Below are 18,636 nucleotides of genomic sequence, written 5' to 3' on the forward strand. Positions count from 1 at the left end.
ATCAGTTGAGACCAAGTGGCTTCAGCTTCCCCATTTTAAAGGTAAGAAGAGCAGGGTTAATGCCGTAAAGAAGACATCTTTTGAAGGCCGGGAGAGGGGGATGTGTAGATTTATTGTTGCATGACAAGTCAGGTTATAGCCCACATATTATCTTGCATTCATTCATCAAACGTGTAGTGAGATGTAGCTAAGAATCAAACATTAAAACATCAAAACCCAGTAAGATTAGAATCCCTCCTCTTAATGACACTTATCCCATTAGGAAGATGGAAAGCTAGCCGTTCTAGTGGCTGCTAATGACAGCCAATATTCGTGCAGTGGTTTATAGATTATAAAGTATATGCATCGCACCATGTAATCTTCCCAGTAACTCTGAGACATGTGGTAACTGGTCATCTGCCTCATTTACACAAGAAGGATTCAAGCTCGGTGCAAAACGGGGGCCTCCCTTTACCAGCATGGCTTCTCTTTCTCTGATCTCCTGTGGAGGAGTTTGAAACCCCCATCCCCTCTACCTGCAGAATATCCCAGAGCCTTGGTGAGATTCCAGGCTCAGCTTCTGTTCTCCTGGTAAGAACCTGTCCAGCAAGTCCCTGAGACTCCTGGGATGCCTCCCCATGCTAATGAGATAGCTTACCTTATTACGTTATTACCTTAGCCTTCAGCCAATGACCTTTGTCCACTCTGGATATTTCTACCTCCTTCCCCCAAACCATATAACCCTTGATTCATCTCGATAAAGTTGATCTGTCTCCCCAAAGCTGATTCCACAGTATCGTCATTTGTCGTACGCACGGGCCAGTGGCCAATGACCCCATAGAGAAAGGAAGACCACAGTCCCCTAAGACAGTTTTAGAAAGAGCACGTTCATAAGTGTCATTAAAGAAATTTGTAATCATGAAAAGATATACAGGCTCAATCTAATGAAAAATGCAACTGCTAGTATTAGTAATATATATGTGCATGTATATATGAATGTGTATATATGTGTATATATGAATATGTACATATGTATGTGTGTATGTATGTATGTGTGTCTATGTATGTATGTATGTATGTATGTACGTGTGTATGCAAGAATGCATGGGGAAAACTTTCCATTAATGAAATCAGGAGAGTCTCTTTATATTTATCTAAATGCCGAATTCTGAGCTCTGAAGCTGGGAATCATATTCCTTTGCTTCTCATTGCTTTTCAGTTCTTCCTGGTACTGCAGAGGCTCCTCCAGACCATGCAGAGGCTCCTCCAGTCTATTCAGAGTCTCCAGCCCCTACAGAGTCTCCAGTCTATGCAAAGTCTCCAGTCCATTCTCTCCCTGCTTTTCCCTCTTAAAATACAGATCTCATATGAAAACCCTTGGAGGCCTCCAAACCTCTACAGGACACACCAGGACAATCCCGCCTTGCTTCTGGGCCATCAGTGGCTGGAGCTGGCCAGCAACTTAAATCTCTTCAGAGCTCTTAATAACCTAGGTTTCCCACCCCACCCCACCCCAGCTTCAGCAGCATGCATTCCCCCCTCCCCACCTTGCTCTAGAAAGTTCCGTCCAGCTGAGATTACTTATATATTTATCTCATAGCCTTCTTCACCCATCATTTCTGACATCCAGTTGGTCAGCTTCTCTCTCCCAGAGAAAGATTTCAAATCTGAGCCACCTTTATTGAAGGTCTCCTTTCCCAAACTAGAATTTTTTACTGCTTGGTAAGAGCTACCCATTTTATTGAACAATAATTTAAAATTATTTTATAATATATAGATGTTTAAAATAATTAATGGATTCACTGGATATAAAAAAAGACTTCAAAGGACTTTACATACTCTTAAAGTCTCCCTCCACTTCCCCACAGCCCACAGTTGAACCTTTACCTTCCCACACTCTCCCAAAATAACTTCCACTCTCCTCTTCCATCATAAGGGTACCTTGATGGAAAATGCCCAGAGCAACCCAGGAAGGTAGCAGATGGCTCCAAGCCCAAGGGTCACACAACTGAAGCATGACGACATTGCTCACAGCATCAAGCCCTTATTTTCACATCTCACCTACAAAGAGTCTTGAGAAACTCAGCTTTGTTCTGGTATTTTATTTTATTTTCTTCTTTTTTTTTTCCCCATTCCTTATCCAAATGTTCTTTTCAGTAGGGTACTCATTTTCAAAGGAGGCAAGGTTAGCTTAGCTGGGGCGAGTTCTTGGGGGAACTCATGAGGACTCCCCCCCACCCCCAACCTTGCAACACCTGTTCCTCCCCTCCACTTCCTTCACTTGAAGATCGATTTATCTCTTCTTTTCAGAGCATGCATCTAGAAGACATTATAGAGACAGAAGCTCCTGTGCTGGTGGGGAGAGTCTGACGCGTGCACAAGCAACTACAAAGACATGGCAGAAGGCCAAGGAAGGTTCCAGAAGGGAGGCATTAATGTGCAAGAACGAATGTGCTCAGAACACAGGCATGAAGAAGGCAGAGGAAGGCCTGGTGGTAGGGACTTTTCTGTATGTAAGAATGCCACTGAGACTTCATGTGGGTCCAACAAAGCCTTCTGGGTCATGCTTGGAAAACTGAGGCACTTTCTATTTCAGAAAATTTTTATGTTTTTCCATTTCTTTTTTTTTTTTGTTTTGTTTTAGTTTTTCAAGACAGGGTTTCTCTGTATAGCCCTGGCTGTCCTGGAACTCACTCTGTAGACCAGGCTGGCCTCGAACTCAGAAATCCGCCTGCCTCTGCCTCCTGAGTGCTGGGATTAAAGGCATGCGCCACCACGCCCGGCTTGTTTTTCAATTTCTTAAAAACAGACTTTGTCTTTTTCAATTGTTTGGTCTTTCTCCTCTCAAGACTGCCAACAGACGTCTACAAATCAGAAAATGATATACATTTCTCTTCTCTTTTTTAAAAGAATCTTTTAAAAGAATTTTAAAAGATTGTGTTGAATTTTCAAACGGATCACCTTTGCAGGACCTTGAAGGATGCTAAAAATGTGATGAACTTGGGACTGAACATGCAACCCCAGCTCACTCATCTTTCCTACCTGGTCACCATCCTCACCTTCCTCAGCCTGGAGAGCTACCCATTTTATGAGTAGTTGTTCTGATCTTTCCAATTAAAAACTATCACCCCCGAGCTTTATAAGCTCAGAGGGGGAAAAGTAGTTTAAAAGAATCAGAAGTCAAAGATAGTAGTGGGGACTGTAAAAAGTCAGTGCACAACAAATTAAATCAATGACAACTGTAAAAATATTGCAGAAAAAAAAATTCTCAGTGACTTTACAGTTTGGAAAGATCTTCAAGGCATAAGAACAAGCCAGGCAACTTTTTTCGTTTGTTTGTTTTTTTTTTTTGTGTGTGTGTTTTTTGTTTTTGTTTTGAGACAGGGTTTCTCTGTGTAGCCCTGGCTGTCCTGGAACTCACTCTGTAGACCAGGCTGGCCTCGAACTCAGAAATCCGTCTGCCTCTACCTCCCAAGTGCTGGGATTAAAGTTGTGCACCACCACGGCCCGGCTGCCAGGCAACTCTTAAGATGGTACCCCGTCTTGGTTGAAAAACATTCAGTGCCTCTCAGTAAGTTTACCCCAAAAGCTAAGGAAAAGTACAGTTATCTGTTAATTTAAAAAAAAAAAAAGAGTAAGTAAAAAATACTTCTAAAATATAGAATAGATTCACTATTTACAAACTCATCTGCTCACTAAAATGTACTTGTAGTGCCAAATCAATAGATGTGCAGACCACCCAAATGCTTTTATCACTCTGCATAGATTAGCACAGGAGGTCAGATGAGGATGTAGCCACTTTCTTTCAGCTTCCCCGTTGTACATAAATGTCCCCTTTTCAGAACCTTTGAGGGGCCTTTTGTGATGATGTCACTAGACTTGAGCCTTCTCTTCCAACCCTCTCCAGACCACACTTAACCCGAGAACATGGGCATCCTTGACATGTCTGCTGCTGCCTTCGTGCAGGTCCAGCTACAAATGCTTTTCCTCAGTTGCTATGTAACCTGAGACAGCTCTTAAGACTGCCTTCTTGACCCATGAAATGCATTATTTTTACGAGCAGTCTTCTGAAACATCTATGTCTTTGGTCACAGGATTATACCTACAATTCTGTCTGTTTAAAACTCATTTTTCAGCGGGGCATGGTGGCGCACGCATTTAATCCCAGCACTCGGGAGGCAGAGGCAGGCGGATTTATGGGTTCGAGGCCAGCCTGGTTTACAGAGTGAGTTCCAGGAAAGCCAGGGCTATATAGAGAAACCCTGTCTTGAAAAAAACAAAAACAAAAAAACCACCAACAACAACAAGACAAAAAACAAAAAACCAACCCTCCCCCCAAAAAAACATCATTTTTCAATAGCTACCTGAAACAATCCCCCACCTTACAGTCTAGGACATGAATATGTCATCCACTCTTACTCAATGAGCCTTTAATTTCCTGATATGACAGTTGTATGCACAGATGCAGATACACACAAAGTAAATACACAGATGAAAGAGAAACATATGATAGGATCCCAGAACCCCATCATAAAAATCCATTATTACAAAAAGTCTTCCAACATATGCTACAATGAAGAGTCTCCAGATATTCAACACAGTGAGCTGCAGCAAGGACGGTCCCTGGCTAGTTCTTTCCATCTGGTCCTTTTATGTTTGGTTTCTTTGAAGATTCATTTTTTTATGTGTATGAGTGTTTATGTGTACACCCATGTGCATCGAATACCCAAAGGCCAGAAGAAGGCACAGGACTCCCTGCCACTGGAAGCTACAAATGGTTGTGAGCTCCTATATAGGGGCTGGGAATTGAACCCAGGTCCTCTGCAAAAGGAGCCAGGGCTCTTAACCACTGAGCCATCTCTCTAACCACTTTGCTAATCCATCTTTTTTTTTTTTTTAGATATTTTCTTTATATACATTTCAAATGCTATCCCAAAAGTTCCCTATACCCTCCCTCCACCCTGCTCCCCTACCCACCCACTCCTGCTTCTTGGCCCTGGCATTCCCCTGTATTGGGGCATATAAAGTTTGCAATACCAAGGGGCCTCTCTTCCCAGTGATGGCTGACTAGGCCATCTTCTGCTACATATGTAGCTAGAGATAAGAGTTCTGGGGGTACTGGTTAGTTCATATTGTTGTTCCACCTATAGGGTTGCAGATCCCTTCAGCTCCTTGGGTACTTTCTCTAGCTCCTCCATTGGGGACCCTGTGTTCCATCTTATAGATGACTGTGAGCATCCACTTCTGTATTTGCCAGGCACTGGCATAGCCTCATACGAGATAGCTATAACAGGGTCCCTTCAGCAAAATCTTTCTGGCATTGTGCAATAGTGTCTGGGTTTGGTGGCTGATTATGGGATGGATCCCCAGGTGGGGTAGTCTCTGGATAGTCCATGCTTTTGTCTTAGCTCCAAACTTTGTAACTCCTTTCATGGGTATTTTGTTCCCTATTCTAAGGAGGAATTATGTATCCACCCATTGGTCTTCCCTCTTCTTGATTTTCTTGTGTTTTGCAAATTGTATCTTGGGTGTTCTGTTTCTGAGCTAATATCCACTTATCAGTGAGTGCATATCTAATGACTTCTTTTGTGATTGGGTTACCTCACTAAGGATGATATCCTCCAGGTACTTCCATTTGTCCAAGAATTTCATAACTCCATTGTTTTTAATAGCTGAGTAGTACTCCATTGTGTAAATGTACCACATTTTCTGTATCCATTCTTCTGTTGAGGGACATCTGGGTTCTTTCCAGCTTCTGGCTATTATAAATAAGGCTGCTATGAACATAGTGGAGCATGTGTTCTTATTACTGGTTGGAACATCTTCTGGGTATATGATCAGGAAAGGTATTGCTGGATCTTCTGGTAGTACTATGTCCAATTTTCTGAGGAACCTCCAGACTGACTTCCAGAGTGGTTGTACAAGCTTGCAATCCTACCAGCAGTGGAGGAGTGTTCCTCTTTCTCCACATCCTCACCAGCATCTGCAGTCACCTGAATTTTTGATCTTTTGCTATTCCATCTTAAGCAAAAGTAAGCTGTGTCTCTTATAAAAGCTTATGTTTTTATAGCTAATAAAGATGTTTGCTTTTAACCATAACCACAATGTCATCATCAAACTTAAGAAAACTTGAGAGCCTTCTGAATTGGAATTCTTATGTCAAAGGTGTTATTATATCACATTTATTCAAGAACCTAGACACGGTTCCCCACTCCCCAGCGTGGTGACTGAGGTTGTATCAAGAGTAGTACAGAAATGCCCCACAAAGCCTGAAAAACAACAGCTTACTGGCCTGGAAGACTTAAGTTGGAAGGCTGCCCCAACAGAGTGGAAAATAACAAAACCTACAACCACTCAGAAGAACGTGAAGCAGGGAAAGACGCAGGGGACTCCAAAGAGGCTGACAGTAGAGAGCCAAGAATAACTGGGTAAGCCATCGAATTATCGTAATGGCATCAAGGATCTAGCCTAGAAAACTCACACTTCCGACTAATGGAGCAATGGCCAACTTTTGAAAAGGGGAATCTTCTAGATGTGGTGCCTAATTTATTTTATTTCCTAAACCTCCATGCCATGAGCATGCTGGTACATCAAGGCACCCTAATAACTGGGCTACAAGTTCCAAAGGTTCCTGGGTACAAGACTCTGTTTACTTCCTTTAAGAGACAAAAATAAAATATGCCTCAAATGGGTGATAATGGTGCAAATAGCTGTCTCTCAGCTTTTTAGTCATCTCTAGTTCTTAGATTTTTCTAGAAAAGAAAACGAACATGGCCCTCATCAGGATGACTTATCAGGATGACAGCCAACAGTACGGGTGGATCAAGAAGGGCACTTCAGAACCCTATGTGAAGGTTGTTATGATCACACCTGCTTTACAGGTGGGGAAACTGAGGCTGCAGATGACCTGACACTGTCAGGAGCATGTCTCACAACTGGCAGCATTGAGACTCCAACACCAGAAACCAAGATTCAAGGTACATTCAGCCACAGGGCAACACAGCGAGCCTACCAGGTTTTCAAATGCTTCCCTCCCGCATGGACAAATGGACAGACACAGACACAAGGATGCTTTTTACATGCTCAACAATTTTAAAAAGAAAAAAAACTTTTGCTAACAACGATAACGTTTTTTCTCTCCCTACCGCTCTCATTTGTGTGGGGGGGATGGGTGTAGGGGGGGGGCATGCACACCTGTGTGTTTATGGAGACCAGAGGTTGATTGACATCAGAGGTCTTCTTCAATCCCTTCCAACGGTCAGGTTCAGATTCAGCTTAACTAACTGGCCAGCAAGAACCAGGGATACTGTCTTTGGGATGATGTCCCCTCCAACCTGGAGTTAACAGATGTGTGCCACTGTGCCTAGCTTTTACAGGGATGCCAGGGCTTGACCTCAGGTCCTTACACTTGCCCAGCAAGCACGTTATTAATTGAGCTATTTCCCTAGCCTCTGTTTGCTTTGCTCGACCTGCCCATACAGCTGGGGATAGATAAACTTTGCCTTCTGTCCCACTCCACCTCCACTTCCTAACTGTTGGATTACAGGTGTGTGCCACCACACCCAGTTTTATAGGGAGCAAACCTAAGACTTCATGTATGCTAGTTAACACTTTACCCAACTTAGCCCTGCACCCTAGCCTCCCTTTCTCCAATTAGACATTTATTATCAAAAGTAATTTCAGATTCCCTCTCATCTATAAGACACAAATTTTGGAAATGCTTTTGTATTCAGTAATATTTATCTTCCCACCAAATAGAATCTAGAAAAAAACATTGAGCTAAGACCCACCTCCCCCACCGACTTCACAGTAACATTTTAATTAGCACTATGATTTTAAAACTAGTTGTCATAAGTATAGCTCTGAAAAAAAAATCTAATGATCACTTTACACATGGCCAGTGATGTTTATGAACACACAATTAATGACGGTATTGTAGCACTGGGAAGGTTAAAAGGTGTTTTAATTCTAAAGTAGAAGGGGCTGCCGGTATCTTTATCACCACCCAAGGGTAACTTCAGCATTTCAAAGAAATTTTTCCCTAATTGTACTTTGAGAAGCATTTTCTTTTTTAAACTACTTATGCACTGGGAATCCTCAGGTCTTGTCAAATCCAGCACTTCGTATCCCTGGTACAAGTCTGGACACAATACATCTAAAGGAATTTCTTAAGGCTCACTTGCACTAGGCTCTGTGATTTCAGCTACTCAGATACTTCTTCTCAGTCACTCCAGAGGAAGGACAGCCATGTATACCCTTCTCTGCCTGGTACAGACTGAATAGAGGCCAGCCTACTCCGTATCTGTTGTACCCACTCTGAACTTGGACGTAGTCTGATGTGCAGTCATTTGGTTATTTCAAGGAGTGCACACGCCCTTGCCTTGGGCTGAGTAGAATAGAACACTGCACTCATCCTAGATGCACGGGAATGGGCTGCATGCTTGTGTCCGGTGCTATCACATGTAAGGGGGTGGGGTGGACTCTCCCCTTACTTACCTAACAGGAGTGCTGGCTCCCTGGAGCCCTTGAACACCCAGGCCTTGGTGAGCATCCGATTGACTTTGCTATGGGTTACAAATGTAGCTACAATCAGGAAATGGCTTTCTCTGGGATTCAGGACCAGGTCCTCTGATTCCATGAGTACTAACAATGTCCAGGAGCTCCGTCTCCTAACAGTGGCGCTCCGAGTGTGTGCCCCCAGAACACTAGCAGCACCTTTACCGACTTGTTCAGTTCAGTCAAGCGGGCACACAGAGTTAGCTGAGCAAGTCTGTGAGTCTGTTTCTGCAAGAGATTTGTGCAAACTTGGAGAGTTGATGGAGAAGATCTCTCTCAGCAGTGCCGATAGGCACCCAAATCGCAACAGAGATGGGAGAAAGGCAAAATCATCCCTTAGCCCGAAACCTTGTGATTGTTTTACGTCAACTAGACACAAGGTCATCATTTGGTTGAAGAGGAATTTCAATTGAGAAAGTGTTTGCATCAGATTGCCTGTAGGCAAGTCTGAGGGGCATTTTCTTGATTAGTGATTGACAGGGAGAGGCCCAGCCCATAGTGTGGGGGTGGGAGGGCAGGTGGTACTGCAGGCTGCGCAATCTGTGGACAACAGGTAGGTAAAGTCGCGCTCTTCCACGGGCTCTGATTCAGTTCCTGACTGGAGTTCCTGCCTGACTTCTCTTCATGATAAACTGCTCTATGGAAGTATAAGCAAAATAAACCCGTATTCTTCCCGAGTTGTCTTGGGTCACGGTGTGTTTGATCAGAAACATAACTAAGGCACTTTTTCCCTCCTGCCTTCAGACATTGGGCACAGGGTCCTGACCTCAGACTGGAGTCAAAACACACACCCGAGGTCCCCACAGAGTTTGGGGGTGGGGCACTCCAGGCTCTCCTATGCACACATGGTAGGTCTTGGGACTCCCTGGCCTCCTCAGCCACATAAGCCAATTCCTCCTTGCGTATCTGTAAGTGGACAGACCAAGACCCATCACCTAGGATTCTGTCAGAAACGCCAGCTCTCTGGCCAATAACAGAAAATGGCTAGACTGGACTCAGAAAACCCCAGACTTTACACATTTCGCCCTCCAGAGGACTCACCTAGGCATAGAAATCTGAGGGTCCCCCGATAGGAATGATATATTTAAAGGGATCATTCCCTCAGATTGCCATGGTATTTGGGCTAAATTTCCACTAAATCTATTAGGTATAGTCTATTGGTTTTTTTTTTTTTTCTAATATACATTTGAAAGTAAAGTCAAATCAAAGGAAGGTTTGAATTCATCAGAAGTGGCAAAGAATAATGCAACTGACTTTCATTTTCCCCTCACTTGAGCTGTGGATTCAGTTCTTCCTAGAGTTTGGAAGGTTATACCTCTGTTTACATTTATTGGACATCCCACCACACAGGGTCTCAGCATCAGAGGCAATATCCCAGACCGGCCTAAAAACAGCCGAGGTCTCTGCTTCACCGTGGCCTACCTAGGAACTCCTGGGAAACTCTGTGACCTCGATTTCAAAACACATAAGTGAGACTTTGTCACACAGCCCTCATCTCGGAGAAGTCATAAGGATCAAGAGTCTGAAGTTACTGCCACCTGTGACCCAAGGTCTCAGAGACTGAGGCAGGGGATAACAACTCAAAAAAGGAAGGGAAACAAGAAAGGAAGGAAGGAAGGAAGGAAGGAGAGAATGAAAGGAAAAAAGGAAGTATTGAAGGGGGAAAAAGCAAACAAAACTAAAACAAAACAAAAAACTTGCTGTCCTACAGCAAGCAGGCCTCAGTGTCCAAAAATAATTTTATTATATTTTATTAATATTATATTTTGGGTTTTTTTTTTGGTTTTTTTGTTTTGTTTTGTTGTTGTTGTTGTTTTGGTTTTTTCAAGACAGGATTTCTCTGTATAGCCCTGGCTGTCCTGGAACTCACTTTGTAGACCAGGCTGGCCTCGAACTCAGAAATCCGCCTGCCTCTGCCTCCCAAGTGCTGGGATTAAAGGCGTGCACCACTACCGCCCAGTTGAATGTTATATTTTATTATAAACTGTTCAGTTATAAATGCTCCTAAACACACCTGAGTCCATAGAGGACACGGGATACAAACATCTAAAGTGCTTTTTACATGAAGCACCCGTAAGTAATGATTTAAAAGGACAGAGAGAAGAACAAAGCCAGCTACAAATAACTCATTCTGGGCTGGATCCTAAAAAAAAAAGTAACAATACAAACAAACAAACACAAACAACACAACCCACAAAAAGTGTGTGAGAGATCCAACTGCACATACTGTGACCAAGAGAAAACACCTCCTAAGAGTTTCCTTACTGATCCTTTGACTGACAGAGAGGGAGAAGCCAGGGCAAGATACAGACTTGACAGATTAGCCAAGGATGGGACTGGAAGATTTTTTTTTAAAAAATGAGATCTTGGCTGAAGTAGGAGACAGGCAACATTCCAAGTTTCTTTGACTTCATTCAGTGAGCCTTTTCCTTCCTTCTTGTGGTTAACATTATAATGCTTAATATTATAATTAAAAGACCAAAGAACCATTTACAAAGAAGTCGCTTCAGGATCTTTCACACTCATACTGGGTAACTGCAAGCGGGGGTCCATGCCTTTAACTCCAACACTCAGGAGGAGTTTAAGGCTATTCTAGTCTAAATGAGACCCTGGGTTAAAAAAATAAAAAGTAAAAAAGCTTAAATATACACTGGGCTGATATTAGCACTGTTGTGGAATATTCCTTTCAATGCTGAGGACAGAGGCGTTGAACAGGCCTGATCTGTTAGTTCACCTGAGCCCAGACCCTTAGCAATCACATAACCCCAATCTGTCCCTCAAGCAGGGAAGAGCCCCGTTCCTATCTCAGGGCCTTTGCAAATGTCCCACAGTTATGCCTCAGAGCACCTATCCCAACCTTCACACACAGCAGATGCTATTAATCCTCAGGTGTCAGTCACCTCTCAGGGAATGCCTGTGTGGTCTAGGCTAAGCCATGGGCTCCCATTTCAGGGTCTCTTTATTTATTGCCCATTAGTCATGCTGTCTAGCGTCCTTGTCGCCACTGCAAGCTGCACAGGGGCTGGCACCATGCCTGTCCTTGGCTGTGCTTCTAAAACCAGGCTCAGGGTCTGGTGCACGGAAGAGAGGGAATTTTTAACAGTTCCATGCACTGTCTTCCCAACCCAGAGCAGTCAGCTAATTTCAAAATGCCCGTCAGATTCTCAGGCACGCCATAGTGTCAGAGTGAAGCCTGCCAACAATGTTCTGGTTTCCAGAAAAAGGAAAGACAAGCAGGTATGAGCCTTTTCATTGAAATAGCCAGCAGACTCCAGGTGAAAGAGCCTAAGAACCAGGCTTGAGAGCTGACTCAGCAGCCGTGTGTGTGTGTGTGTGTGTGTGTGTGTGCGTGTACGTGTGCGTGCGTGTGCGTGTGCGTGTGTGTGTGTGTGTAGGGTGTCAGGGGGTGTTGGTGTTGTGCTCTTACAGAGAGTCTGGGTACCCTTCTCAGCACTCAATAACAACCATCTAAATCCAGTCCACAGGATTTGACACTCTGGGGCACCAGGAATACCTAAGGAACACAGACATATATGCATGCAAGTACTCATTAAGAGAAAATAAAAATGGGTAAATCTTGTGGAATCATGGTGCCATATGCCTTTAATCCCAGGACTTGGGAGGCAGAGGCAGGTGGATCCTCTGTAAGTTCAAGGCTAGCCTGGTCGAGGGCAGCCAGTGCTTTTACTCAGAGAAACCCTGTCTCGAGAAAACAAAATGAAACTATAAATCATAATGGCCTAATATATAGAATCTGGTCCTACAGCTCATTGTGGAAACTGCTATAGCTCCCAGATGGACAGCCTCATGGAGGTGGGGATGCTGTGGGGGAGGGGTCACACTATGTAGCCTTGGCTTGTCTGGAAGTCAATACGGATTCCAGGCTGGCCCTGAACTCAGGTCTATCCACCTGCATTGCCTCTCCTGTACTGGGATTATCATGAGTATTTCACCATTTCCATACTTCCCAAGGACTGACATGGCTTTCCCCCATGGACATAAGTCTCTTTCCCACTTTCCCCTTCTGCTCCCCTGTACTCAATTCTCAAGATGTAAGAGACGAGGAGACTAGATGGGCATGGACTCCTAAAGCTAAGACATCCAGAAGACATCACTCCAGAGTCAGGGGGGGAGGAGAAGGACAATAAAAAATACAAGCAGCCCAGAGAAAGAATGGAAACAAAATCGGGTAGAAAATGGAAGAAAGTGCCAGGCAGTGGTGGGTCACGATTTTAATCCCAGCACTCGGGAGGTAGAGTGGCAGGCAGATCTGAGTTTGAGATCAGCCAGGCCTACAGAGTGAGTTCAAGGACAGCCAGAGCAACACAGAGAAACACTGTCTCAAAGAACAAAGCAAAATGCACTAGGATCCAAAGGGCCTCACGAGGGAGGGAAGGCCACTGCGCTTCCCACCCTAACTCACCAGCTCTCCTGATCCAGGTCACTTCCCTGGCTTTTGGAAAAGGTGGGGTATCTATTCCTGGGGCTTAAGCTCAAAAATGGCACTGCTTAAGATCTGCAATTAGGCTCACATTCAGTTGTGGGGAGAAGGGAGGGGCTAGAAACATTGTTAAATGGCAGGCTCTGTTTTTTTTTTTTTTTTATAAACATTTTAACAGCTTGCATTAAAAAAAAAGTTAAAATGGAAACTTCTGCTTAGAGTTATTAATATCTAAAACCAATACTGAAAATTACAGCTGTCACTAACGAAGGCTGTGTGTGTGCACTTGAGTGAGCAGCACCCACATGTTTCCCAATAGGCTTGCAACTCTGTGTATCTCAAGTCCTATTTGATGGTATCAAGACTCTAACATTCCACGGGCACCCACACAAGAAAGCCAAGTCCTTGATTCCTTGATGTCAACAGCTTCAGAGAAAAGTCTAAAACCCACCAAGTAGGTTTTTTCCCAATGGCATATCTTTTTCTTCTTCTTTTTAATGTTTCCCTGGGGACCTTTCTGACCCCCACTGCTTTGTTTGTGCCACCCCCAGCCCCAATTAGGCATCACTAGATCCTCTGGAGGCCCTGAGGAGATGAAAGCAGCCCCAGGAAGAACCAGGCTGGCTTCCTCCACACAATGACCAGCCAGCCACCTGCACAGGGATTTAGTCCCCCACTTCCTGGTTCCTATGTCCTGGAGTCACTGTTTCTCAGAGTCCAGAGAACAAGGAGAAAGAACAAAGGGGCCAGGTGGCTGGGACAGAGAGGAGAGGGACTCTTCCGTTGTCACACACACACACACACACACACACACACACACACACACACACACAGCACAGCCTGTAGTTTGAGGAAACCAGGTTGCTTGCATCTCAAGCTGTGTGTTGAGACAGCTGTTAGAACCAGAATTGGGGGTCTGGGAGGGTCATTTTTAAAGATTCCCCAGACATTCACTTTACAGGAAGAGAAACTTCTCACCATGAGACAGAGGCTGTCTTGGAATACTGTGGCCTTTCCTTCTGGCATGAAAAACTCCTTTTCAAGAGCCCTGTGTGATGATGACCACCTGCAACACCCTCATTCCCACCCCGACACCGGCCCCACACTCAGGAGGCTTAGGCAGGAGCAGAAAAAATGCTGAAGGCTAGCCTACACCAGATACAAGAAAGGAGGGGGGAAAAACAAAAGTGACAACTGAAGAAAGTTTAAATGAACTAAGTCACCAACAGGCATGAGGCTCCACCACTTGTTGCTCCGCACTCTGCCCAAGAGCAGAGGCTGGGATGCTGGGATGCTGGGATGCTGGGATGCTGGGATGTTGGGATGCTGGGATGTTGGGATGCTGGGATGCTGGGATGCTGGGATGCTGGGTGGGTAGGTGGACAGGAGGCTTAGGTTGGGAGCTGGCATGCACTCATATCAAGTCCAGGGAGTTGAGATTTTACAAAGGATTCTGACCAGCTAGTCACTAGTCTCTAGAATGCTTCATGATACTAGACCAGGAAGAAATATCAAAGTAGGACAAAGGAAGAAATGAAACCAGAAACCAGTTAAATTCAAAATTTTACATACATATGCATCTCTATTTTCCAGTGGAAGTAATAACAGAGAAAGGAAGACATGCCCTTGGATTTTTTTGATGGAATCAGGATATTAACTACAGTATCACATCTATAATTTGATGCAATGCATTCTTCAGCTACATTATAAAGCTCCGGCCACTTACATTCCTTACATTTATTTTCTCCTTGTATTGTATATTTATTACATAAAGATATTATGATCAATAAAAACTTTTAAAAACCTGATTAGAAAAAAATTCAACAGCACAGGAAAATATTCTATGTTGGTTTCCTTCCAAAGATGCCTCAAGATACATTTTAAAAAGCAGTAAATAAGGCCCGTAAATAGGCTCGGGGACAGAAATCACAGCCCTCAGCACAAAAGCAGAAAAGGCCTCTGACAAAATGCAACACCCCTTCATGATTAAAGCCCTGAGGGAACCTGGAATCGAAGGAGCATAGCTAAATACCATAAAGACTCTACAAGACAAACCTATAGACAGCATTGTAAGGGCAGAGTCAAACTGATAATCAGTTACTCTAGAATCAGGAAGTGAACCAGGGTGGCCACACTCTGTTCTAATTCAATGTAATGCTAGATGTCCCAGCCAGCAGTAAAACAAGAGATTTCAAAATAAAAGGGATACATTCAGGAAATTAGAAAGTCTAACAATCCCTATTTGGAGACAATGGTCTTTATACTTAAAGACCCTAAAGACGCCACCAGAAAACTCTCAGCTCTAACAAACATGTATAAAAAAGTAGAAAAAACAAAAACAGTAGTTTTTCTATTCCTCAATAATGAAGGGACCATGTATGAGATCAATCAGAAAACAATCCCATTCGCAATGGCTTCAAGAAACAAAATATCAAAAGATAAATGTATCGGAGGGACTTAAGTATACTCTGCAACATAAACGCTGAAGAAAGAAGCTAAAGGCATATAAGATAGACCATATGCCCAGATAAACATGGTTAATAATGTAAAAATGGCTTTACCACTGAAGGCAACGAACTCTCCATTAGTATTCCAATGGCATTTTTTTCATCTAAATGGGAAGGGGACAGGGTAGTGTGTTCTAAAATTCACATGGAAACACAAAAGGCCCCAAATAGTCCAATCAACCCTGCACCAAAAAAATAAGTAAATAAAAGATGCTGACGATGTCTCAATACCAGAATCAAACGGTACAAGACTAGCCAAGTGGGACACGGGGGAAGAAGACTCAAAAATAAGCTCTTTTTTGTATTTTTTTTTTTTTTTTTTTGGACAGGGCTTCTCTGTGTAGTCCTGGCTGTCCTGGAACTCACTCCGTAGACCAGGCTGGCCTCGAACTCAGGGATCCGCCTGCCTCTGCCTCGCTAGTGCTGGGATTAAAGGTGTGTGCTACCACTAACACCACCATAGAGCTTTCCCCATCTCATTTTTAACAAGGTACCAAGCAAAACCAGACCCTGGAGAAAGAACAAGAGGAGGCAAGTGGTTTCTGGTTTGTTTCAGTTTTTGATTCTGTACAACAATGTAAGTAATGAAGAGATAGCATATTCAACGTGGGGAACACTGTTTGCCAGACATTTCACCTGACAGGAGATTAATATCCAGACTATATGAAGAACTTCAAAATTAAACATAAACAAAAATAATCTAATCGATAAGTGGGCAGGTGGATTAGACAGGTTCTTCAAATAAGTAAAAGTAGGCGACTGATGTATGTTCGAGATCCTTAGCCATCGTAGGAATGCATATTAATGGTACATTGCAGGCCAGTGGGTAAAGGTGCTCACCACCAAGCCTGATGGCTTCAGTCACATCCCCTGAACCCACACAGTGGAAGGAGAGAACAGACTCAAGTTGTCCAGCCCTCCACACTGGTGCCTGTGGAACACACATAAATGTACATGCTCAGACACCAAAAATAAATTAAAAAAAAAATAAATAAAACTACTTACAATCCCAGTCAGAACAGCCATCATAGAAACAAGCAAGCGAACAAACAAATAAACAAAAACCAAAACAAGGTGCTGGGACGGGTCAGAGAGGAGAGGGTGCAAGCCTTATATACGGCAAATGAGAACTTAAATCTGCGCATACGGAAATCAGCATGGATGTTCTACGGAAGAAAATAGCTCTGTTATCCAGACTGGCCAAGCCTATCTTGAATCAAAGCAGCTGAAATCAACCACCTCACTCTCAGGAGACCTGGGCTTTTAACGATCCTGTGGTGGAAGAAAAAAAAAAAAACAAAAAACTCACAAGATCCTCACGTGGTCCAGCCCTCCCAAGTTTATAGAAGTAGAAAACTATTTCTTGGTGGGGAAGGAGTAAAGGGTGTGACTGGACACTTGTCAGACATGAAGGTGCCCCGAGGGCTCTGTGGAGGAATTATTAGTGTGGGTTAGCAAAGCCGTGGGCGGAACTCGTCAGGGATTCAGCTTCCCCTACCGTAGTCCAGGTTTCTGGTGACAGAGCCCATTCTTCTGGAACTAACTTGCGAATACCATTCATTCACCACTTGACCCAAATCCTGTCCTTCCTCTGTCAATGCCTTCCCAGTCTGGGGTGAATAAAAGCTTTTTTTCCGTTTTCCTTTTCTCGGGAGAAGTTACTCGGGAGACAGCTACCAGTTACTTGAACTTTAGCCTTCTGTGACTCCTTGGTCCATACACAAAGAATTCTAAGTCAGCAAATCATAGAAATACTCACTCACCTGCATTCATATATAACTATGTGAATGTCTATTTGCATGGAAATGTACAGGGGCGAAAAGGGAGGGAGAAAGTGGGGTCAAGAAATGGGGGTGGGGGAAATCACAAAAGTACATGATACATACCCAAGAAAATATCATATGAAATTCATTATTTTGTACAACGAATATACACTAATAAATGTAATTACTAGAGAAATATGCCACTATTGATGCTTTTTTAAAAAATCACATCCTTTCTTATTTTTCCTAGGCAACCATGGATATGTCAATACATGACAGGTTTAGTGGGTTTTTCTTCCCAGGCTGGGGAGCAGTACTGCCACCTTTTGCATGTTAAGGAAGCATATAACACTAAGTTCTAGTCAGGCACTCTGTACAGTTTTATTTGAGGCAGTGTCCCATCAAGTTGCCCAGGCAGGCCCTGAACTGACAATCCTCCTGCCTCAGCCTTCTGAGTAGTGAGAACTACGGGCCTGTGCCGGCAGGGGCACATCTGATGGATTTTGTCACACAACTCAAGAGCACCACTTTGTAAATACGTATTAACTCATTCTCTTGTCACAGGTTCTTGGCAAACAACCCTGTTGTTTACAGTTAAAAATAGACCTGGGAAGCACTCAGGGACATCTATACCAGCCACTGAGGGCTGAACCGGAGGGTCAGTATCAAGTTCACTTGTATCAAGTTAAACAAAGAGGGATGCTCACAGTAAGCAGCAGTCCATTAGAAAGCCTTCCTAGCCCAATAACAAGACAGAAAATCTGCTGCTGGCTGCCAGGAGCAGGGAGAAATCTCTCCCTGGCCACTTTCACTAGTTGTTCATAATAGAATTGGCAATGACTACTGACATTTGTGTCTGTATTATAATTATAAAGGGTCTTTTGGGTTGTTTTGTTTTGTTTTATCCAAGACAGGGTTTCTCTGTGTAGCCCTGGCTGTCCTGGAACTCACTCTGTAGACCAGGCTGGCCTCGAACTCAGAAATCTGACTGCCTCTGCCTCCCAAGTGCCGGGATTAAAGGCATGAGCTCCCACTAGCCAGCAAAAAAGAGTCTCAATACATGTTAAGATTTAGTCGAATTAAAAAGCATGATAAATAGTTATCTTAAACACAGAAAAAAATATATTCTAACACAAATACAAACGTCACCTTATGGAAAACAGGGATGGGGGAGGGGAGAATAGAGAGCTATTTATCTACAGTCCTGACTAAATGAACACACACACTCAGATGCTTGAACACACACACATGCTGATCTGGATGGCTTTTTTGTTTGTTTAAATAGATAACCAAGTGCACATACTTGGCTAAATGTATGTGCATGGGTCCCATCCATCTAATTAACAAGTGTCTGACCTCACATAGCTGTCATATTTGTGGCGCAGGCACA

At 43.6% G+C, this 18,636-nt stretch overlaps 1 protein-coding gene across 8 annotated transcripts in view; it reads right to left on the reverse strand.

Annotated features, from left to right (window-relative positions):
• Kank1 (KN motif and ankyrin repeat domains 1) overlaps nt 1–18,636 on the reverse strand; it is a 195,173-nt gene that overhangs the window by 136,098 nt on the left and 40,439 nt on the right. The window lies entirely within an intron of this gene.

The sequence above is a fragment of the Mus caroli genome, unplaced genomic scaffold, assembly GCF_978045245.1.
Source record: "Mus caroli unplaced genomic scaffold, Mus_caroli_1 scaffold_20, whole genome shotgun sequence".
Lineage (NCBI taxonomy): Eukaryota > Metazoa > Chordata > Mammalia > Rodentia > Muridae > Mus > Mus caroli.